General features: G+C 34.2%; 1 protein-coding gene across 6 annotated transcripts in view; it reads left to right on the top strand.

The window, feature by feature from the left end:
* LOC145267860 (uncharacterized) overlaps positions 1-25,196 on the top strand; it is a 2,055,798-nt gene that overhangs the window by 1,242,680 nt on the left and 787,922 nt on the right. For all 6 annotated transcript variants that reach the window (XM_080123344.1, XM_080123412.1, XM_080123509.1 and 3 more), the window contains one exon: positions 4,122-4,166. The gene's annotated coding sequence lies outside the window, so the exon portion shown is untranslated. The remainder of the gene's footprint in view (positions 1-4,121; positions 4,167-25,196) is intronic.

Below are 25,196 nucleotides of genomic sequence, written 5' to 3'. Positions count from 1 at the left end.
CACATGCAATCCAATCAGCAGATCCTGATTTCCGGTCAACGTGTCTCAATATAATTTACACCCCCTTCTCTCTCTCTCTCTCTCTCTCTCTCTCTCTCGATCAATTCTCTAACACTATCAGTAGTAAGAGCACTAAAAAAACGAATGCCTTTTTCTTTGTATTACAGCTTGCACATGACACGTCAGCATTTTCAATTAATGTTATTACGCATTCAGGATTGTTTCTTTTATGAATTCTTTATAGGTTTAATAATCGTCGTCACTTACAATCACAGTTTTCCTGTGATTCTTACATTTTTCAATCGTTATTTTACATTTTGGTGAATGTAAATTACACAGTTACAACTTTTTTAAAAAAGATCTTTACGTTATCTGTCATTTAATAGAAGAGGCACATTATTCCCCGCTTGGCCAAAATACAGTAGTTTTACAACAACAGAGGTCACATAGGGATCTATTATGTCTACACTATTTGCTCTACTGAGGTAACTTTAGCTCAGCATTATATACACAATAAGGCATTATATTAAAATCTTATCCTAGTTCTGATATGCGCAACGATCACAATCTCACCATTTATCGACGAATTTGTTTCTATCACCCTCCCGACATTTCATGTACTTCCACAGCTCCAAATTAACACCGCCAACATCCCTACTTATTCCTAGTCTACTGGTGTTTCACAACTCTTATAATTAAACACATGCACTTATGATATCTTTTACATATTCCGATTTTCAGATATTGTGTTCTCCCTTTCTGAAGTCTGCCCCACTTACTGTATATATTCACACCGACCAGCGAGCAACAGAGAGATATATAAAAAGAGGGAGTACAAGAGGGGGAGAGCCAAACAGAGATAATGAGGGGACCAGAAGGAAAAGATGGGGAGAGAGAGTTAGAGATAGAGGATTATAGAGAAGAGAGAGATTCGCTGTAGTACAATTTTATTTAGGAAACGCATCAAATCGCACATTATATGGGTCGATAATACGCCAACAGTGAACACTTATCGTGGCCGAATCGTCAGTTCGTTAGATTTTTAATTCGTCAGATGGTCTAATTAGCGTTCTGCCCTGGGAAAGTCTGGGAACATTTCATCTTTTAATATATCTAACTGGTCGGCAGTATAATACGCTTTAAGTACCCCCATCTTGATTTATGAATATATTCTCGCTTACTTTAAGTGTAGAAAAGTTACCAGCAGAAATTCGTAAAGGACAACAACGAACTGCACAAGATATATATATATATATATATGACTTTAACGTGCTAAAATGACATTTTCTCCATAATTTTAAAGTAGATTATCCAAAGTGTTCTTTACGCACTGAATAAAACAATACAAAATTGAACGCTTCATTGTACCACTAACCTACAGTTCAAGTTGCTCATCCACATTAATGTTAGTTGTAGTCAGACATTGTTTTTTTTTTACAATTTTTCAAGATTAAATTCCACAATGGTTAAAATACAAGCAACTTGTTTATTGCTGTAAAGTCAAATATTAATATAAGAAATAAAATAAAAAGATGTTAAACACAGTTACATCCCATATAAAGGATAATTGGATTTTACTGCATTTGATATCTGCCATTTGTTAATATTTGTTATTGCTTACATTTCCTAGGTTGTTCACTATTCTACACTTTCATAAATGACTATCTTTTTCTTACGTTTATTATATTCGGAAAAGTAAAAACAATACGAAACATCCGACAACAGGATACTTAAAAATTGGCGAATATTTAATATTTTTATAAAATCCTCAAAATATTCAGGACTACCAAATATGTTAGAATGCCCCAGAAATGATAGGCCTTTCTATTAAATTTATATGAAAACCCATCCCCCCTGTAAAAATTCTATAATATTTCATTCGATAATCACTTATAATTGCCTAAAAAAGCAAAATATCATGAATTGAAGGGAGATTGCAAATATTCCTCTTCTGCTTTTAAATATAGTTAATGTGTTTAAAATATACAAATTTAAGGTTTTCGCTTCATATATAATCTCAAAGACATTTACATGGTGTTATTTTTCCGTACATACATTTCTGCTATTTTTACCTTCCCTCCCCGATTTCCCAGATGAATGCTTAAATAATCTGGTGCCCATATTTTGCAGATTTTTGTACAAACTTTTATTTGCAAATATTAATATTTTTTGGAGAATTTATTTGCCAATATTTAATATTTAGGTGTGCCGTTATTGTGATGTAACATTTTTAATATATTTCAATTTAATTTTATTTATAACGATTGTTTTATTATATGATTTATTTTATGCAAAACAAAATATACCTTCTCCGAAATTCAGTTTAAACTTGCAGATTAAATGTGAAAGCGTTCTGAGTATCTTACACCTTCAATATAATTTCAGAAATATATAGTGGCAAAACACAGAACATGGTGTTTTTTCTGTTAGGGAGATTTTTTTAAACTTTGTATTAGGGTGTTTGAAAATTTCAGACAACAAACATTGAAAATCTACAGCAACAGCAACAGCAACATCAATAATAACTGTAGTTTAATTTTTTTCGAGGAGGGGCACACTTCCACCGAGCAGCGGGTAATGCTATTATGTTCACCTTTCTAAGGCCCGTGTAACTATTTCGGGTTGCTATTTTGTAAAGCTACTTTGTGGTTCACGATTGGATAAATCTAAAATTTAGCTGTTTTTTCCTCTTTTTCTACTTTCTATTATTGCACATTATCACATTTTCTGATGAATTTATGCGTTTGAATGTATTGAACAAATTTCGACTTTTCTGTTTCCCAGTAGTGTCACGGTTTGTGTTTCAATATGTTTTCTGTTTTTATAAAAGTACAGTATTTTATATAATTCCAAGTGAGTAGTGGGTGTTTTGGTAATATTGTTATTATCCGTAGAACCGGTGAAAGATTTTACAGAATGTGCAATACATTTACTCAAAATGTTTTCATGAAGGTGATATTTTCTCTGGATAGCGCAAAAATAGATTTTAACGCTGAAAAAAAACGCTATAAGCAATATAATAAGAAAGTAATACTGTGCTGCATATTATAATGCAAATAATAAAATAAAATTGGAACTCTTTAATTTACTCCATAAGTCAGGCACCGCCATTATTTCATACTGAGTTTTTTTCCGATTGTTCCCTTTTAAGTAACGTTCCGCTGACATTTTGGATGAAGAACCAATGCACGTTGAAATAATAGCAGCCCATTTATTTCGCCATTACAACAATAATCCTCACTTATAAAATGATTTTTGAAAAAAAGAATACATCATAAGAACGTACATCTTATATTCTTGTCTAGAGTTGCGCGTAAAGAAAGACTTTTATAAATCCGATTCTCTTGTATTTAATATTTTTGGCGAAGTTTGGCTTTCAGAAATCCTATCGTGTCCCTTTAAAAGTTTGATCTAAGGAGGGAACAAGCAACATATAGAGTTTATAATTATTGATATTTTTAGTATTTATACAATGATCTCAGATGTTCTCAGGCTAATCATTACTGATTGAAAATAACCTATGTTGATTGTAGTTAAAAATTCTTACTAAATTTCTCTTATACCTCTAATGATTCGATAACTTTAGCCAATTATTAGCGTTATCGGCAAATACAATTACACTTTATTTTCCGCAAGTAAGAACCATTATTTCTACAGAGAATGTTGATAGCAATAATAATAATAATAATAATAATAATTATTATTATTATTATTATTATTATTATTATTATTATTATTATTATTACTATTATTATTATTATTATTATTATTGTTGTTGTTATTATATGTTAAAATGAAGAACACATAATCATCATCATCGTCTCACTAATTAAAGTATAATTATGTATCACTAAATATCCGTAACATGATTTTTAATCTATATTTAGAGAGCATACAAAATGATAAATACACAGCTTGCTTATATATATATATATATATATATATATATATATATATATATATATATATATATATATATGTTTTTTTTTATATAGTGGAATACACTTAATAATATTTGTTGATCGGTATTCGATTGTTTCCTTATAATACAATATCTTATACATCTCATATAAAATGTTATATTCTTTTTTTATTGATATGCTAATTGTATTTTATTTCAGATAGTGGATATTTATTAATGAACGAATTCGATTGAATCAACCACCGTAAGTGTTTATAGTTGCTTTTCTTTAAAATAATAGCATGCCAATGAACCGAAATAAACTTGTGATTCAGTAGATATGAAGCATGCTACTTTTTAATGCTATGCTTAACAATCCGTATAAGTGCACGTATAATTCATCTCCGGGGTTCTCTTAGTGTTACAAGCGTTTTTCAGCAGGTCATTCAAGGTCAGCAGTCTATTTTACACGTCACAATATTTTGTGAGAAAATCACTTAATCAACTTAAATTCTGTCATAAATTTTGAGTCATTTTTGTAAAACAAGGATCTTAATATACATTAGTAGGTTAAGATAATGCAAAACATTAAGAAAAAACATAAATATGACGGGGTTTTACATAAATACATTTCTATTCCGAATTGATTATACTAAGCATTTTTTCAGCGGCCCACTTATTTTTTTCGCAATATTAATTAGTTGTAAAGGATTAATGGTGCGGAATTAATTAATTACGTATACTCTGTTATTCGATGAAAAAATGCCCCAAGTTTTCAAAAACGACCCCGTAGTTTGATTTTAGCGATCGGAATCAAGTACGAATAAGCTGCAGAAATAATGCAAACACTGTTGAACTGTATAGAATTGAAAAGTTTTCAAATAAATAAATATATAGTTATATGTAGAATTGTTTTTTATACGTTTTTTATAACATTACTTTTCCTGGGGGTTTGCATGGAATACACAAATTATTAAATTCAATGCATACCATTATATTCATGCATAACTCAACAAGAGTATTATAACGTAGGACCATTACTGTAACTTTTCCTAACCTCCTTGATGTATATATATATATATATATATATATATATATATAGAGAGAGAGAGAGATATTTATATATATATATATATATATATATATATATATATATATATATATATATATATATATATATATATATATATATATATATATATATATATATATATAGAGAGAGAGAGAGAGATAGATACTAATCGTAACTCGTTTGGTTAGTATGTTATATTAGCCATGGGATTAGTGTATAGGCTTGCTATTTGCGACGTAACGAAAATAGTTTTTTTCGTGACATAATACAAACATTTCTATGAATGTATATGACAATATATAAAAAGAATATAGATAGATTTCTGAGTCGTTTTATTCATAATTGTTTTTTTAGAATGAAAAAACGTACTGCTATTGAATAATATGTGGTTTTCATTACTTATAGGTGAATGTGCACTGAAAAGATACCATAATACTTAAAGTTAAATTCAAAATGCATATATCTTTAGAATGAACCTGTTAGTTGAAAGTAAAGAATACTTAAACACACTCCCCATGTTGGAGAATGGCTTTTTAAATAGAAAATTAAAATAAAATGTAACTTTTTTTCATTTATTTTAAACATACATTTAAGACACATTGGGTCAAATATTTAATTAATAATTTAATAAAAACCTCAATAAAATACATTAAGATAATACTTTTCTATTTACAAAATTTTGTGAAGCATTTGAGTGTTTTTACGAAAACTTTTGTAATGCTTTCGCTTGATTGAGACTTCTTATCAGGTTCTAACAACTCTCTTATATCTGTTTTTTTTAGATTAATCCATTATTTTATCGAATATTTATCGCTGAAAAGCGCTGGTGCTTATGTACTTATTGTACAGCAAATAAATAATTTGTTTATATGTTAATAATAAGTTAAATAAAACTAATTACACAATACGTTTCTATTTACATTTTTTGTACAATTTGAGTGTTTAAAAAACTTATGTTATCCTTTCACTAAAATCTACTGAGTGCACCATATAGTTGCCCGTGTTGAAAGAAAGGTTTGGTAATAGGATCTAAAACTTTCTTTAAAGTCTGTTCTTGAGACTTAGGAATTATCATAGAAAGAACTTAACTTGGCAAACGGCATATTGCCACCTTTAACTCTTGGAAGGATTTCTCTTAACTGTGATGCAATATTTTTAGAAACAATCAAATAATTATACAGTTTCTCTATTATTAGTTTGGTACCAATGACAAAAGCGCGGTGGATCAATACTCCTCATACGCATAATTGGTGATTCTTGGGTTCAAGTTTATGTGGAGGTTATTCCGTGTAAGTTTATGGAATTAATAAATTCTGTTGGGCAATGTGTAGCTTCTGTTCCTTCAAGAACAGAAGTAAATGACACATACTCTTTGACTTGTCCATTCAATGATATAAATATTGTCAAATGAAGGATAAATGTATTCAATTCATTGGTCAACATTATCTGCACGGATTATCAAATCCTCAGGCAGTTCAATCTCACCATTTTAATTTCTTTTTCAATTTTGTCTTCACCAATCTTTAAAAAGATTTAGCGTGTCCAGCATTATCTTGAACTCTCATGTTTTGTTATAAAAAACTCTTAAATTTACGCTACAAAAACGACTCATTGATGCAAGCATTGTAAATTGCAGCATCATTTCCTCTCTCTATGACTGGTAATAGTTGCTTTAAGTCACTACTGCACACCGTCAATATCCCTCCGAATGTTTTATTGTTTCCACATATATCCTTGAGAGTCCTATTACATTTGAACAAGAGTGAACAAATTCGTATTTTTGTATACACATAGTAGAGAGTTACAATGTGCTTTCTAGTGTATCCTCCTGGCGCTGCCATTTCCTATTGTCTTATATACTTAGTCATAGTTTATTAAATATTTGGCAGACTTCAGCTTAGTTTTGTGACGATACGTTGTGTTCTATTTTAAACTTGAGCATTTTCTGCCTGATTACCTCGCCTGTCAAAGATAGTAGTCTTTGCAAGAATATTAAGCATTTGAACCAACCTGCCCTGCGTTTAATGTTTTTAATTTTTTTTTCACAATTTCCACAAATATCGTGAAGTATTATTCGTGATTATTCTGAGTGAGTATACGGCAAATATGCACTGTGATTATCCGTCTTACTTTCTGCCAAATACGCGTGAGGTGTGCATAACTTTTTTGTTTATATTAAGACATATGTTCATTATTTGTTTATATTAAATGAAAAATTCCATTATGATGACCAGGCTACAGCAGCTACAAAAGCTATAAATCTGATGGCGACATTTGTACATGGATTAACCACAATCAAATTACATTGTGTTTAATAGCAGAGAATAATGTTGGAAAAAATTGGCGAATATTAAGTTTGTCAGCTAGATTTATCATCCAAATGCCATTTCATGGAGTTTGTTTTCGAGGACTGAATTAAAGCAACATTAGAACATATACTTTTCAAACATAATTTTTATAGTATAAGTTTTTGGATGAAATAAGAAATTATGGCAAAATATGTTTGTATAATCATCTTAAGTGAACGAATGAAAGGTCGTGTAAGAACTCATTGTTCTCATGCGTTATTATTTCGGGAAGGAGATGACATAAAATGTACTTAAAAAGCAATCCATTATACAAAAATGTTTAATTTGAGTAAAATTATCCAAGAGAAATGTTTGACTGCTTTATCTGTGCAATGAAACATATTCGATTAGCAATTTTAGATTTAAAAAAAAATGGACTTGCTAATTAATGTGCTCATCGATATCTATAAAACGATATCAATTAGTTTTAATTGTTATCACAATTTATTTCAACTGGGGAATAAGATTTCTCGTAGAAACATTAAACTGCTATGAAAAATATTTGCATTCACTCCTAAGTTCATATTAAATGCTCAATTATCAGATTCTTTGTTTAAATGCTAAACTATTGTCCTGTTACAAAATCCACGTTTCCTGCTGCATTACTCTGAATAATATGTGCATTTCATAATGATATATTAATTGCAATATTAAACGCTGTTTGCACCAGTATCCATTATATGCGCACTTCATTTAAACGCCCCTTCTGCATGCATTGGTGCTAATTCCTATTTGATTCACCATCTTCTGTAAGGTAAGGATTAAATCATGCAGAGAAATCAAATTGAAATGTGCTGGCTTTTAAATGTTTAATATAGCCATATCACCAATGTGTCGAGAACTTTATTTTGAGATTGTGATGCAGACAATATTTATTATATATTCTATATTTTAGTATTTTAGACACTTTTCGTCTCTTCTGCTTCCTGTGTCAGATGAATTAGAAACCTTGTCCTGTCATATAAAAACGAACAATAATATCTGGAACATCGTTCGACACCAATATTTTAGTGTGTTTATCTATAGAGATAACCAATTAAACCCCTAACAATAATTATACCAGTTTAATCTATTTACGTCATTTACTATGTTTCCCTTGCTGAAATTATTACTAGTTTACATAGTCGATACCTACAGGAGTAAGGTTTTAATATATGAAAAATAATAGGTAGACAAGATGTTCTCCGGGGTTTAATGAAAATCAACGAATATTTTACCGTCTAGTATTCTCCGCAAAATCTGTGAAATCGAAGAAATATCCCATTTTTTTTTCAATCAAAATCGAGCAATTGCCAGTGTAGATGTGTACTGGGGGCAGTTACTCATGCCTATCACATAACAAATAGTTCACAATCCATTGTAGTGTTTATCATGTATTTAGAGAACCTATTGTGGGTTTATAAAAATATTCTTAAGTAATGACTTAGATTTGAAGTCCCGGTGTATTTGTGTTCTAAAGAGAAACATCTATTTTGAACGAAGCCCTGTTGTATCAGTTTATAGTCGATATTATATGTCAGGTCTTTCAACTTGCGCGGAGATTAAATATATTAAATACAGTAGAGGTGTTAGGATATAAAAAGTGTTAGGTTTCGTCAATACAATCATTTCAATTATTATCAGATTTATTTGATGATTGATAATTGATATCCTCGAAGTTATTTCGATACAAAATCTATCTAAGAACACTACCGAACATATAAAGTGCATTTGCAAAAAAATGTACGCCCCAGTTGTAAAGGAATGAGGTTCCCCTAGTCATTGACAAACTATATAAACCTAGGAAGGGATGCCGGCGCATGAAATGCTTGTGGCAGGATGTGCGTAATATCCAGCAACATCTCTCCTTAGTCGACATCGTCCTTTTTTCCACCGACGTAACTCTTAATGTGAATTCCTTGCATATTGAATCACTATTTAGCTAACAGTCACTTTTGACCAATATCAATAGGTATGATCTCCATTGCATCGGAGGAAGGCACGACGGCGCTTCTGCTTTTTACAAATAGTATTGCCTTGCGTCTTTCAACATAGCCTGGCAAATAAAATTCATTCAATCTTTTATAAAATGCAAAGAGGGAGCACTTTTAACAAGATTACACTGTTGTTAGATTTGGGAGCTGATTACAATTTGTTTCTGAGGTTGTAGATCTTGATAGTATTGTCTTTTTCTGTGAGAAGTAACTATTAATAAAGGAGCATCACGATTGCTCCCGGTTTTTTACGGTGATTTGCACAGTCATTTGTAACGTTTTCTCATCACATTTCAATCTGTGACGAATTTCCCTTAAAGATGCAGATTAATAAGCTCCGGGCGAGAAATACGAGGAAGTATAATATAAACTAAATATCAAGTCGTATAAAATGGGGAAATAACAATTACGCTCAGAGATGTTTTCTTGTCTAAAATATGCACTAATAAAAATTAAATTCGCATTTTGTTGCACTTTAAAAGATTTTAAATATTTATAAATGCTCTCATTATGAAAAACGATTATTATATTGATTATAATTTTTGGACAGGAGAAATAAAATCAAATGCATATAAAACATTAGAAGAAAAGTTTTAAATCATTAGAAAAATAAAAAAATCAGTGAATTATCAATAAATTTACTCATAATAGAAATACATTTATTAGATTAATTTTAATTTGTATAAGAAAAACGACATTTAATACAAATCTAAAATCAGCACATTAAAACGATTGTTTAAGTAATACTGCAAAGAAAACATGTTTTACTTCATTATATCAATAATACATACAATACGTATGTAGTATGTGATTAATTTTCATAATTAAAAAAAGGTTATTAATTATTTGATGTTTTTAATTCTTTTTATTATTGTTTTTTTTATTTTTCAATTTAAAATGAATCTTATCCATATGGAAAGATATATGGACAATTTACTGATTTAAAATATTTCCATCGTCTTTTTTATTCACAAAAGTGAAAGCAATTTACTAAATCATTTTTACAAAATTTATTTGCAAAATTTTCAATATTTATTAATATAATTTAAAGATTTAAAATTTTCCTTCTAAAATTAAAAGAAAATATAAATTACATTTTTATTAGTGCATAGCGCACATCTGAGTGTGTGTAAATAAACTATTATTTTTTTTTTAAATTCTAGTATCTTTTTTTAAAGTGTAATTAATTTGCGGTAAAACAATTTTCTAGTTAAACATTTTGTTGAATAATTTTCCAATATATATATATATATATATATATATATATATATATATATATATATAGTGTTATAGTTATTTATTTACATAAAGCATTTAACAAAACAATGGGTTACCGCGTTTGCGTTTAATATATGCATAGATTACACATAGGCTCGTCAGTTGTTAGATGCTAGCAGACCAACATATGCTTATGACTGTTTGGCTACTTTATTGTACTTATGGAAAAAAATAAAGTCAAACGTTCTCTATCCAGTATTGTGCGCTATATTCACAGATTCTTACCTCTGAAAATGATCAAACTCAAATTATATTTACATACAGATATGCATACTTATATATACATTTATATGTATATATATATATATATATATATATATATATATAAATATATATGTGTATATATATATATGTGTGGGGAGCATTATATAGGCATGTACGTACACATATGATTTATGCACACATATATATATATATATAAGCATATACATACACATCTATACATATATACATACTTATGTACGTGTGTGTATAAATATGCACATATATATCTATAAATACATGTATATACATAGTATGTATATACATTACTTCATATACATATATAAATTTATATACACACATTCATTCGTACTATATGAATACTGGCGTGCACGCACACACAGACATACCTACACATACATACACACGCATATATATATATATATATATATATATATATATATATATATATCCAACGTAAACAAATTCCTAATGAACCGCCCCCTTAAGTAAACACTTCATCAAATCTCCAAACTAACGTAATGTACTTGCAATAACCCTTATTCCTGAGTGGCTTCCGGGCCTTGATAAGTTGTGACCACCGTGTATATATATATATATATATATATATATATATATATATATATATAAAATAGGAAATTGCTCTGTGTGTGTCTGGCTGCGTGTGTATATTTCTCTACTTCGTCAATTTGCTGTCTACAGACTAAAGTGTTTGCATAAAACATATTGAGATTTGGGGAAAAAAATGTTTCCTATGTTTTCGGCCTGAAATTTGGATTGCCAGAGATCTAAATTCAACGATTATTCCTTTTAAAACTCTCCAAGTCGTCTACACTACCTTTAATCTTTTAAAAATATGTATTCCTTTATCATGGGTCCAAATTTTAATTTGCCTTGTGGCCAAAACAATTAATTTAAAGGGGACAACCTCCTGGGCCAAGTTTTTTAAAACTTTGCTCTCTCAGCAATTTGTTTCTTATTTTAAATTTTACATTAGTGTATTCAGACGTAGAGTAAGCTTTTGTATCGGTTTTAGCCGAAAATGTGACAGCTAAAGAATGTGATAATCGCGCACTTATGCAAACTATCCAGCGAATTTTTTGTCTAAACATTTCAAATTTTACATAAAGCGTATTCAGACAGGGCACAGCATGTTTTTTTTTATCAGTTTTAGGGGGAAAACTCTGCTGCATATATATATATATATATATATATATATATGTATATATATATATATATATATATATATATATATATATATATATATATATATATATATATGCACATAAAGTTATAAACAATACATAAAGTCCGGGCAAAGCTGGGCTTAGCTGCTAGATATATAATGTGTGTATAAACACCCACATTGTATATGTTGCAGTTTTACGAGCATAATTGGGACAAATCGCTGTGTAAATGCAAAATCCACTGCGGAAGGCAGTACTGAAAGAGATAATATAGCTTTCTATTTACCACATGCGTGCTGTTTCATAGTTACAACTGCACATCCCCTAGACTCTCAATGCAAAATGTACAAGCTTTTGACTGGCATGAAATTAAGTTTATCTATAAAGTGTTTGTGAAGATATAGTTCTTTCTGTTTTTTTGTTTTTTTTGTCTTATGTAAATATATTGTTCTCTGTACAATATAAATCAATTTTCTTCCAAGACATTTGTGTCTTCTAATATTTCGATCTTCCTTGTGCCGTTGCTATGATTTAATGTTTTCTTATAAATGTTCGGTTTCAATATTTACTGAAAAACGTAATCAAACGCATCAAGACGGAGTCGAAAAATCGAATGCTGTTGTCACGTACTTAATTTATTCAAAGTGAAAAATCTGGGCGAAAATACTTTATTTGCAATAAATAGTGAAAAAAAAAAGAAAAAATATATTGAAAACAAAATCTTGAATATTTTCATAAAACCGCAAGTACCAGATTCAAATTGTTATAACGCAGTGATAGGTTTTATCGTATTATATTATTGCACAATTAATAATGTCTTATTAGATTACTATGTGTTTGGTCTGCTTTAAGCTCGTAATTTTTCGCACTTTTGATTATATCATTTGAGTTTCAAAATTTTTGTTAAAATAGATGAATTTGTTGTCGTACACAAGGAAGAGAAAGCGCAAGAAAAATGTGCTATATATATAGTATTTTTTTTTTCATAACTGACAGCAGGGTCATTAACAAATTCGTCCACGCGATTCCGAACATCACCGCCGAATCGACAGGCCAAACCACGCACAAATACCGTTGAATCGACGCAAACATTCCCAAGTAGGACCGAACAAATTTACCAATCGACACACACCGATAAGAAAATGTAATAATGCGGGACACGATATTAAAACAGTGCATTTCTAAACCCCGAACCATTTATCGGCTTGTTTTTCTCATAGAAGTTGGTGGAAACTAAATCTTCACTGTGGGATAAGATTGGTGTAGTTAATTAGAGGTCTTGATTTGTAATCGGAAGGCCCCGGGTGCGCTTTTAACCGTAGGTAGGCCCGACTCATATTCTTCTGCGTGTCCGCGCATGCTTGGCACACTCCTTCCTGATCTCAAGATTACAAAAATTAACATACTGGGCAGTCCGTTTCCCTCTGGTACTTCATCTTAAGGGAAACGTCTTAGGATCTTGCTCAGTGGTGCCTGGTTCTTCCACATCATTAAAGTCTCCCTGCTCTTGATTATTGGGTGCTTCATCTTCTAAGGAGATTTCGTCATCTGGTTGTTCGTACAGCAGTGAGTCTTGGTCATCTGATGAGGTGAGTGTGTCATTCATTGCGCAATCACATAGGTACGCTGGGCGCACATATGGCGTGATGTTCAATCGAGTGTTGGCTATTTATTTTTGTCTCTGTTCTTGTGTAAAAATGCGTCGTACATCTTCCCCTTGACACGAATCTCATAATTTAATAGCACATTCCCAGATGCTGTTATGGCCGTCTTGTCGTACTTGTTGTCCGAGTACACTGCTTCTAAGTTCGCGCAGTTTGTTCTTGCCGCAATGCACTTTATTGTGCGATGAGACCTCTCAATTGTCCCGTTTCCAGAGGGGACGTGGTAATGACGCTAGCATAATCCCGTCGGGTCAACTGCCTCCAAATATCAAAACCGATAGCTTCATGGTCTGTCAACGTCAAGTAAAAATGAGTGCCGAAATGAGTTATACCCATAAAAACCCTACTCCATATTTCCGGGATATCAAGCCAACCTGGCTCCCAAAGCAACGGGACTGGATCAATGGACTGGCATTCTTTACGACGCCCAACCACCGGCCGCATTTCAGTTTAAGTTATTCGTGGATTTCCTACCTTAACAAAGTAGCATGTCCTTTTTACACCGAGATGCCCACAAGCCCTATGAATTGTTCGTAGCTGAGACACGTGTTAATGTTAAGTGGCCACACTCCACACAACTTCTCTGGCTTTTGTCGCCTTACGGTTCTCGTTTATTAACCGCTGTGGTACTCGAGTAAATTGATCAGTTCTGTTATCTTGAGACTTAACGAGCCCTACATCGATTTAAAGTGCATATTCAGAGGTCGAATCTCGGACCGTTGAGAGGAGACGCCTAATTAACGTTTCTGAGGCTGTTTTGGTGTACGCTCTAGTCTGTACGGACAAGCTGTCAGTTATCCACCGATATACACAGGCAGAGTCCGTTCGTAGATGTATGCTTTCGGCTATCCAGTGTAATGTAAGGTTGAGGCCTCGTAGCACAATATCCAGCTCAGCTGAATTCATGTGTTTGTCTACATGCACTGCTCGGGCATAGCTTATATCCACGATGTGGTCGACTTCCGTTCTGTTAATACTCGGCGAAGAATCAGGCCCAGTGATGGTGATAGTAGCTGTAGTAAAAAAAAAAAATTCGTGCAAACCTTTTACCACTGGCAACACCCGCTTCAGAGAGTGAAAGAAGAAGAGAATGGCCACTGCGTCTATTTATAGACTAGAGATCATGGGAAGAGTATGCAAATAACCTTGGACGGTGTTGTCCTATAAACAGTCTGTATTTGGGAGAGAGGGTGTCTTTTTTGTTTGGCAGAAGCAATTGCTGTCAGAAGTGCATTGGACTGCAGGATTGAAGAGTGAAGGTTGAGTTGTGGGGTCATTGTATTTAACCACAAGCTATTTCGGCTAAGAACAGATCATGGAATCTGGGATGTTGAGATTGGGAAAAGATGTGATACCACCTTTTAGTGGAGAAGGTGATGTAGTCGGATGGATAAAGAAAGTAAAACTGGTGGCTTAGGGAGATGCACTCGCTCTCTATCTTGAGATAAATAATGCAGAACAAGAAGATGCAGAACTGATAGAGATGAGACTCGTGACCGCCTTCACTGAGGGGCCTTTTGAGGCATACGAAAAACTGCAACGATTCAAGTGGACAGGAGAATCGGTGGATGTTTATGCTAATAAAATCAAAAGATTGGCTGGATTGGCGGGATATCTGGGAAGAGGGCTGGAACATACAGCCAAACTGGCATTCATAACTGGATTCCCAGACCATGTATCTATGGCATTACAGCAGCTACCGAACATAGAGAGAATGGATGTCAGCAAACTGATACCGACTGCACGGCTTTTAGTCAGCAAAAGGATCGTAGAAACTCGGACATTGGCCGCAAGTGCGCAAACTAATGAGACTAATAAGGGAAAGAAAGAATCAAGCCTTCAGTGCTTTAGATGTCAAGGACCGCCCATAAAAAAAAGATTGCACAGAGATCCCTAGGGCCAGGGCAACATGCTACAATTGTGGAAAATTTGGCCACATTGCGAGGTATTGTCATCAGATTCAGGGAAACGGGCAAGGAGGAGCTCCTGCGCCGCAAGCTACCCTAGCAATGAAATGAAGGCGCGATACTGGCCTCTTCCTATAATAGAAGTAGAGGTGAATGATTCTGTAATGGCTGCACTTGTCGATACTGGGTGCACCACTACTTTAATCAATTCCAAACTTTTGAAGGGATATGAAAGGAGCGGTATACTGAAAGCAGTTGATGGGAGGAATATAGAATGTAAAGGAGCCAGACAAGTGGAGATAAAAGTCTGTGGAATGCACGTAAAGGTGAGCGCAATCTTGATGAATCACATCGTTGATGGGATCGACGTCATAATTGGAATGGACGTGATTAATGAAATGGGAGGTGTAACTATAAAGAAAGCCAAAGTGAAGTTTGGAGATATACAATGTGCCGTGGCTGCCCATCAGCTGAATGTTTGCAAAATCGAGGATAAAGACTTTGAAGCAAACTTCGATGGAGATAAATGGACAGTAAGATGGACATGGAAGGGAGAGCCTCCAGTATTGCAGAACAAAGTCCAATATTATAAAAACTTTCCGAAGGCGATAAGAAATTAGAATTCGAGAAAGAAGTGGAAAGATGGATATCGGATAGTATTCTGTTACCATGGAAAGGAGAAAGAAAAGGCGTGTTGCCATTGATGGCAGTATTTCAGGCCACAAAAGGGAAAGTTAGGCCAGTGTTCGACTTTCGTGAGTTGAACCGTTTTGTAGCGTGTCATACAGGGAGCGACATAATAGATGTATGTGATGAAAAGATAAGAAATTGGAGAAAGTTGGTAGGAGGGACTGCAATAGTGGACCTTAAGTCTGCCTACCTGCAACTACATGTGGCAAAGGAACTATGGCAGTACCAGCTGGTTTGTTATAAAGGAAAAACCTATTGCCTAACACGATTAGGATTCGGATTTACTGTCGCACCAAAGATTGTGGCAGCCATTTTAAAAACAGTTTAAAGAAAGGAAGTAGGACGAAAGAGGCCACTGATTAATACATTGATGATATAATGGTAGACGTAACGAAAATATCGACACAGGAAGTTGTGGAACATTTGAAGGGGTTTGAGTTAGCAGCAAAATCTCCGGAATCCCTGGACGGAGGAGCGGCACTGGGCCTTAAGCTTATGAAAAATAAGATGGGGGCACTAATGTTCAGGAGAGGCAACGATATCCCAGAGATGGGAGGAGAAATTAGTAGGCGGGAGCTGTTTTCGATCTGTGGTAACCTATTGGGGCACTATCCAATTGCTGGATTGCTGCAATTAGCATGCAGTTATGTGAAAAGAAGAGCAAATGGAATGGATTGGGAAGAAAAAGTTGATTGCAAAACCATGAAAGTGATGCAGGAGGTTCTAGCTGAGGCGAAAAAAGAAGACCCTGTTAATGGCGCTTGCCACACACCTGAAGTGAGCACAGAAGTCGTGTGGTGTGATGCAAGCAATGTTGCAACTGGCGTGGTGGCGTGGTTGTTTAGATTGGCGGTGTGGTGGCGGAAGATGCAACTTGGCTGAGGAAAAGTGATGACTTTAATCACATTCACATAGCTGAATCAGATGCTGTTATAAAGGGTGTCAATTTAGCTATCAAATGGAGACTGACAAATATCGAAATAAGAACTGATTCAGCCACTGTACTCAGTTGGGTGAACTCTACTGTGGAGGAGAGTGGCAGAATACGAACAAAGGGTGCCGGAGAAGTGATAATAAAGCGGACATTAGGGATGCGTAGAGAGTTGATGTCTGAATTGAAACTGCAAATAGAAACAAGGCAGATGCGCTAACACGGATAAAAAACAGTGGTTAATTGAGAAAGAGGAGGCGCTGATATGCTGTCTTGGAATTGGAGAGATTAAAGAGTTGCATGACATGCATCACATGAGAGTGGAGAGAACATTATATTTGGTGAGGCAAGTGGATCCGAATGTAAAACGGGAAGAAATTCAGATGATAGTAAAGAACTGTGTTCGGTGTCAATCGATCGATCCTGCCCCAAATATACATACTCCTGGGGAAATTGGAGTTTAACGAACTGGACGAGACTAGCTATTGACATAGCACACTACCGAGGGGGGGCGTACTTATCAATAATTGATTGTGGGCCAAGTAGACTGGCGATATGGAAGGAACTGCGAGTGGAAGCCGCATCTGCAGTTGCAACTGAATTAGAAAAGGTGATGCGTGAACGAGGTCTAGTAAGGGAGGTGATAATGGACAATGGCACTGTTTTTCGCTCAGAAATCTTTCAGACGATGCTAAAAAAATGGAAGATTAAAAGTTAGTACAGGGCAGCCTACAGACCTGGAGGAAATGGCATTGTGGAGCTACATCATCGGACCGTGAAAGCAATAGCTGAGAGAGGAAGAATATCGCCTGAAGAGGTCACAATTTGGTACAACATGTCCCCTAAGGTCGGGCAAAGAGATGACACAGTGCCACATAGAGCAATCTTTAATTACGAATGGAGGCATCCTAGCGACGTGTCACCGGAAATTAATGATCAAGGACCAGCCAGAATCCAAATAGGAGAAGTTTGGGTGAAATCGCCTAATGCGCGATGCACAACGCAGTGGGGAAGAGGAATGATAACAGGAGTGCAATCCCCAAACAACTTAAGTGTCAATGGAATGCCACATGTTTTAGATTTAAGGCGTGTGGTCCATTTAGGTGATGAGGATGGTGGTACTGAGCCAGGGAGTGATGAAGATGAACCGGTGCCGATTAAGAGACCGCAAAGAGAACGCAATGCGCCGATCTGGACACGGGATTATGAATTGTGAATGATCTTTAATGATCATGGGGGCGTTTAGTAAAAAAAAAAATCGTGCAAACCTTTTACCACTGGCAATGCCCGCTTCAGAGAGTGAAAGAAGAAGAAGAGAATGGCCACTGCGTCTATTTATAGACTAGAGATCATGGGAAGAGTATGCAAATAACTTTGGACGGTTTGTCCTATAAAAAGCCTGTATTTGGGAGAGAGGGTGTCTTTTTTGTTTGGCAGAAGCAATTGCTGTCAGAAGTGCATTGGACTGCAGGATTGAAGAGTGAAGATTGAGTTGTGGGGTCATTGTATTTAACCACAGTAACAAAATCAGTCTTGCTTAAATTAAGAAAATTCACCTCATCTTTACTAGAGAGAGATACTTCTTCAAATCTCTTGATTGCGTCCAGCCCAAGCAATAAATCAAATCCAAAAAAGTATACATAACAAGACTTCTATAATAATGTTCCGGGTTTCACCAAGGTTCACTTCTACCATTCCTATTCCACAGATCTAAGTGTGCTTCGATCTGCTGAAAACACCGGGGACACTTTCCTCCTCTATCCCTTGAATCACAACTTGATAACCAGTGACTGTGGCCATTCATTATCCACTAGATCTCTACGCGGTAGTCCATTGATGTGAACACTGATAAGCAGCAATGCTCCATTTCCGTTTCTGTTTTGAGGGATGAGATTTGCGCTCAGTTCTCGTCCACTGTCTCGTTTACCGGACAAAATTTGGCAATGTGGCCTCGCCGCCTACATCGTTAATATGTCATAGTTTGTCGAGGCTTGACACTAGCATCTATTGCCCTCCCACTATCCAGCAGCCAATGGCATGCTTATAGTTGTGTCGATTGCCCTTGTAACATCGCCGAGAACTGCCCGTCTCCTTAGGTGTAATTTGTGTTGACCGTGTAGCTAATGCAGCTTGCTGTTCTTTTAAATGGCACGAGCGCGCGCTATCACTATTGAAGGTTTTCCACCCCGGAGGATGCTCGTAACAAGTCTTCCGCATGCCTCGGCAATTCATCAATGAATGCACATTGAAGGCATTGATCCGATACAACTCCAAACAGAACCTCAAGCCTGCGTAGTTCTGTCAAAAATACGCCGACTGTTTCACCTGGTTGTAGGCGGCATGCTGCAAACTGCTTACATGCAGAGAAAGGATTAAAAACAGACACTATGTACAGTGTTTTCTTCATATACTCAAAAGTGGCCCGCCTTTTGTTACTAAATTGCTGGTACACATCATATGCGCCTCTGAAAAGCGCATACGAATGCCACCACTCAGCTGACATATTAGTTCAGGTTTCTGCAACCATTCCACTACTGACTGTCTGGGTTCACTGCCATAAAATAGAGGTACCAGCTTCGGGCCGAAGGCCTTGATGGCCGAGATAGCTAGTCAGCACACGAAGGAAAGATAGCGCCAGAAAAAAGATATATTAAGGACTGTGCCGTCACTTGTAAATACAAGTGCGGGCACAGTCCTTAACAAATTTGTCCACGCAATTCCGAACACCACTGCCGAATCGACACGCCACGACACGAGCAAATACTGTTGAATCGACACACACGTTCGCAAGCAGGACCGAAAATCTCGCCCAATAGATACGCCACGATACGAAAATTTAATAAGGCGAGACACGTTATCAAAGCAGTGTGTTTCAAAACTCCCAAATCACTTACAGGCATTTTCTTTTCATAGCCATTGGGGGAAACTAAATCTTCACGTTGGGCTAAGATGGGTGTAGTTAATACGATGACTTGATTTGTAATCGAAAGGTCCCGTGTACGCTTTTCACCGCAGTTAGGGCCGACTTGTGTGCTTCCGCGCATGCTCTTTACATTTGTTCTGGAAAAAGGCCATGGTTTTCGGAGGAGCAATGTTATCGTTGCTGGCACTACAAGTGAAATTGATTTTGTTGGAATAGACTTTATCCGAAAACGGGAACTCTGATGGGCAGTCCATGCCATGAACAACTAAGTCACTGTAACCTACCAATGTCCTCATTAAAATATAATTATTGAATTTTACTGAAAATAACCATTCGCCCCCCCCCAAAAAAAAATTATATCATCTCCCATATGTCATTGTGCCTTTTCTATTTCTACTCATTTTTATCTAACTTTCATGCAAAATAAACCATAAATAATAGAAATAGTATAAAAATAGTACAAAGACATCTATGTTTTGACGATATTACTCGTCTCTTAGAAGAGAAGTGACTATACTATTTACACACCCCAAAAGTAGATATATCCGTATTGACGTTTTCTGGTGTTTATATAATTTCACTTTTTATAGCTTATGAACGATAAAATAATCTAATTAGTCCAATGCATTCTAACTTATTAAATTTAAAAAAATTGCTATATATAAACCAAAGTTATTGCTATACAATATATACTTATTATTATTGTTTTTATAATGTTCATACGCTGAGTCCAGACACACGACAAATCAAAAGAACAGGATACAATTATCAATGGCCTTAGAATAAGGTTAAATAACCATACTGTACGGAAGAGATACTTTTATTGAGAATCAACGTTTGTAATATATTTTGGAACATACCTATTCCTCGTTATATAATGAATTTCCCTCTGGACTTAATGTAAAGATATACGACACAATCATACAGGGGTACTTACTCCATTAATAATGATAACGTACGGGATACAATTAGCCCGCCTCGTGACTTGATCGTGTCTATAAGAATCATTTATAATCGACTCTGAAGGCAATAATGGCTTGCTTCTTTAATCAGTCGCTATTCAATAACTTCCCAACCCTAGAGTATATTGTGATCAAGGCAGCGACAAGTTAAACAAGTATTAACATATATAGGAATAATGAAGGATTCACTGTCGTTGTATATCTATCGGCTTTCAAGCGGTGTTTGTTACACCGAGAAAATATTTTCAGAGAATATTCGAATAATCAATGTTAAATTTACTGTTTGTTCTTCAAAAGGGCAGTAAATAATAACCATTCAAGAAACCTAATTCTAAATAAATCTTTTTATTTTGCGAAATTATAATATGAAAATAAAACTACAAATAAGATAATATGAAATATGTGTGTGATTATTCCCCTATCAGTTTACAATTTCAACATCAAAACACGTGTCACAACTGATGTCTAATGTATATACTTATATTACTTAATAGGTTATACATAACTGCATACACACACACTAACATACGCATAAATACATATATAAGTGTATATATATATATATATATATATATATATATATATATAGAGAGAGAGAGAGAGAGAGAGGGGAGAGATACATACATATATAATAAATCTCACTTAATATACAACAAGATTCATATTGCGTTATTTCGTCGTTATATATTATATTAATCTAATCATTTGGGATATAAAAATCTAAACTACTAATTGGGGGATTACAAACGCGTATTTGGTTTTACTAGCCCTTACTGTAAACACACAAGGACCATGACTCGCTTTTAACGTAGATTTAATCGCAAAATGCACCCTTTGCATCTTTATTTATAACGTACATATTTGAATAAAAGTGCACGCGATTAAAAGTTCATTGGCGATCTGTAATTAATCGTTGAACTCCCTCATTACAGACACATTTGTTTAATAAGAATGGCCTCGAATATACTCCAGAAATATCTAAACAAAGCAATCTGCTAGTAGATATAAAGTCTTTCCTACGCTCTAATACATTTTAGTAAAATCGTTCATGTGTCTTTTCCTATGAGTGTTAAGACGACGTTAACAAAATATAATGTGCTCTCACCGGAAAAAAAGAAAACTTAAATGTATTCGTAACTCCTATTATGTGTTCGAAATAATCGCCATTGACATTGGCAGCTTAGTCAATGTGTATCTTCAAGAATTTATTCAATTTAACCTGAACCCCTTGAGGGTGAAAAGAAATGGAAATTTCCTTCCCTCATAAATTCATCCCAACCTAGCAGTGATGCTGGTTTCTGCATTCTGAATACCTTATCATTCATTATCAGGTATTGCCTCTAGACTTCTCCCAAGATCTCTATCATTTTGATAATTGCAGGACAATTGTACTAAGAGTAACTGAAGCTGATGTTTATGAGCATGCCCTTTCTAATATGGTTTAACAAGAGTCGACTACAGATGAGTTTTATTACAAGTGTGGGTGCAGGGAGTAGATGTATCTTTCGTAGCTTATAAACTGACATCTTCAGGTCACGTTGATATTTTTTCGCATAGTTCTTGGTGTCGTTAGTGCTCTTTTTCAATTTCCATGGAGTGTCTTGTGTGTCGCCTGTTTTCCCTAATATGTTGTGGTGTTTATGTGTTCTTGGGTAACGGGGCCAACCTGATTGTGCTCCATCTTTGATTGACAAAGTTGTCAGCTGCCGGGCACTCGTTTGTTTCATGAAATTCTGCTTACTTTGAGAGTTTTCCTTAACTTGAATATTGTTGCTAGACACATACCATCCTCATGCCGCTCTATAATGATGGTCCTCTTTAATTCAACAAATATTGTTAAGAATTAGTATCTTTCGTTTCTGAAAAATAAGAACTCATATATTACATTATCATATGGTGATAATAAAATAGTAAATTTATTTTAATAATAACATAAAAAATAGGTCCGATATTATGTAAAAGGACTTAGCCCCAATCTGTATGAAAATGTATCTGACAAAGTAGGTAAATATTTCACTATTCACTGGTAAGAAAATGCCACATTCTGATTTTTTTTTTTACATTTATAACTCTGTTATTTTAATAGGTACGTTTCTATATATTTTGATATATCTTTTATTTCAATAGAAGTATATAAAATGTAACACGATTATGATATTGAAATTCGGATATCAGATGAAAATATGGGAGTTCAAATATTTGTGTTATAGATTTCCTTTTAATCATCAATATGATTACGTATTACTTTTCGGTTATAATATAATGGCATGCATATATCGCTAAGATAGGCATATTCCTAGATACTCGGCTACATCTATCTCAATTACATCATGCATTATAAAATGTATATCTTAATATTGCAGAATAAGAAATATTTTTCTCCATGGAGATTGCATATTTTCAAAAGTCCATATTTATTTAAACGTCATAATCGCCAATATTAGTCAAGTCAGATAAATGTTCTTAATAATACTTTCTTTATCTTTGCTGATTTCCAACTCAAAGAAAGTAGTGTATCATACCATCAGGTTTTTTTCTTTCTGTGTTAGTGCGTCTAAAACTAGAAAAAAATGAGGACGATGCATGTTTTTATTTTACAAACAATAACATTGGGAAAGTTATTAATACATTTACACATGAATTACATTACGTATTTTTACATTATTCTACATCATGAGATTGTTTTATACCTCGTATATATCATGAGGACGAATTTGATTGAAGAAAACCTGTCAGTGAAAGCACATCATGGGGATTTTTGGAAATTTATGTCCTCTATTTAAGATGTGTATTAGATATAGTAAGTATTATTTCGATGTATTTGGGTATATATGAGTGCTCATGTATAACAATCAATAGAAAACTGTTATTATAAAATAGTTTCTCCATTCATTATTTGTTAACGTATTATACGATAGAAGATTTTTTTTCTAAATAGAACAATTTCTCGCTAACGTTCAAGCTTATACATAGGCAACATCTTTGCAATTTGGGAACACAATGAATAGAGACACTGATGCACTTCTATCAGCACAGGAGAGTATCACTTTTGCAACTGATTTTTTAAAAGTACTTTAATTGCTGCGTCACAGATCCTTGCAGGCAGTTTTATTACAAACTTAAACTTATTTTTATTTCTAGTGGTTTATATTAATATTTATTTCTAATTGTTATTATATGTATTACTGTATATTTGTATATACTGAACTTTTAAAGGAGATGTAAAGAAATACGCTCGCAACTAGCAAAAAGAAATTTTTACAAACTACTACTCACCCATCCCAGCAGCACATTCATATCCTGACTAACCCCCTACTCAGCAGTCTAGAATGAACCAGTCGGAAAATCAGCATCAGAACACCACACGCCGATTGTGTTTTACACTCTCCCAAACTCCATAAACTTCCGAAAATAGCCAGCAACATAATTGCACACCTCCCATTTGAAGACACGAAACACTTAGGTATCCATTAACGAACTTACATGAACATGCTATATAGTTAAGGCTCTCAAGATATATCCGCATTCTAGACCTATAGTTTTAGTCATTGGAAACCTCACAGGTAAGATTCCGGGATATATTGACATTACATTCAACCCCTTTCTGCACATCATTCTCAGCTATTTTAAAGACACTACAGACTTTCTACAACCGATACACGACATGGGCAACTTGTCAAACAAAACAATTCTCGTCATAATGGATGTATTCTTACTCTGCACAACTATTCCACATGAGGAGGTAATATCAGCGTGCAGGAGCTTTAACAGACCCAGAATATTCGAGGCACTAATATCACATATATTTTTAACGTTTTAACACAAAACAACTTTATATTCAACAACCAACAGGTGCTACAAATAAAAAGCACAACCAAAGAAAACAAAATAGTTTCAAACTTTATGTATAAAATCTAACCAAATGGTGTCAATCCTCATGTACACTATCTCACCAAAATAGATACACACCTAAACCATAATGATCCAATATATACATGGATGATATCTGTTTCATTTGGGAACACACTGATGAAATTATATCAGAATATCAACACTTGTCATAACAGCAAAAAATCACGATTGAACACTCTATCAAACACATTCGCTTTTTATAAGTTCCGGCTAATATTTCTAAAAA

Source organism: Euprymna scolopes, chromosome 1 (assembly GCF_053919585.1).
Source record: "Euprymna scolopes isolate OS-2025 chromosome 1, ASM5391958v1, whole genome shotgun sequence".
NCBI lineage: Eukaryota > Metazoa > Mollusca > Cephalopoda > Sepiida > Sepiolidae > Euprymna > Euprymna scolopes.
This window is presented reverse-complemented; position numbering and strand designations above follow the sequence as displayed.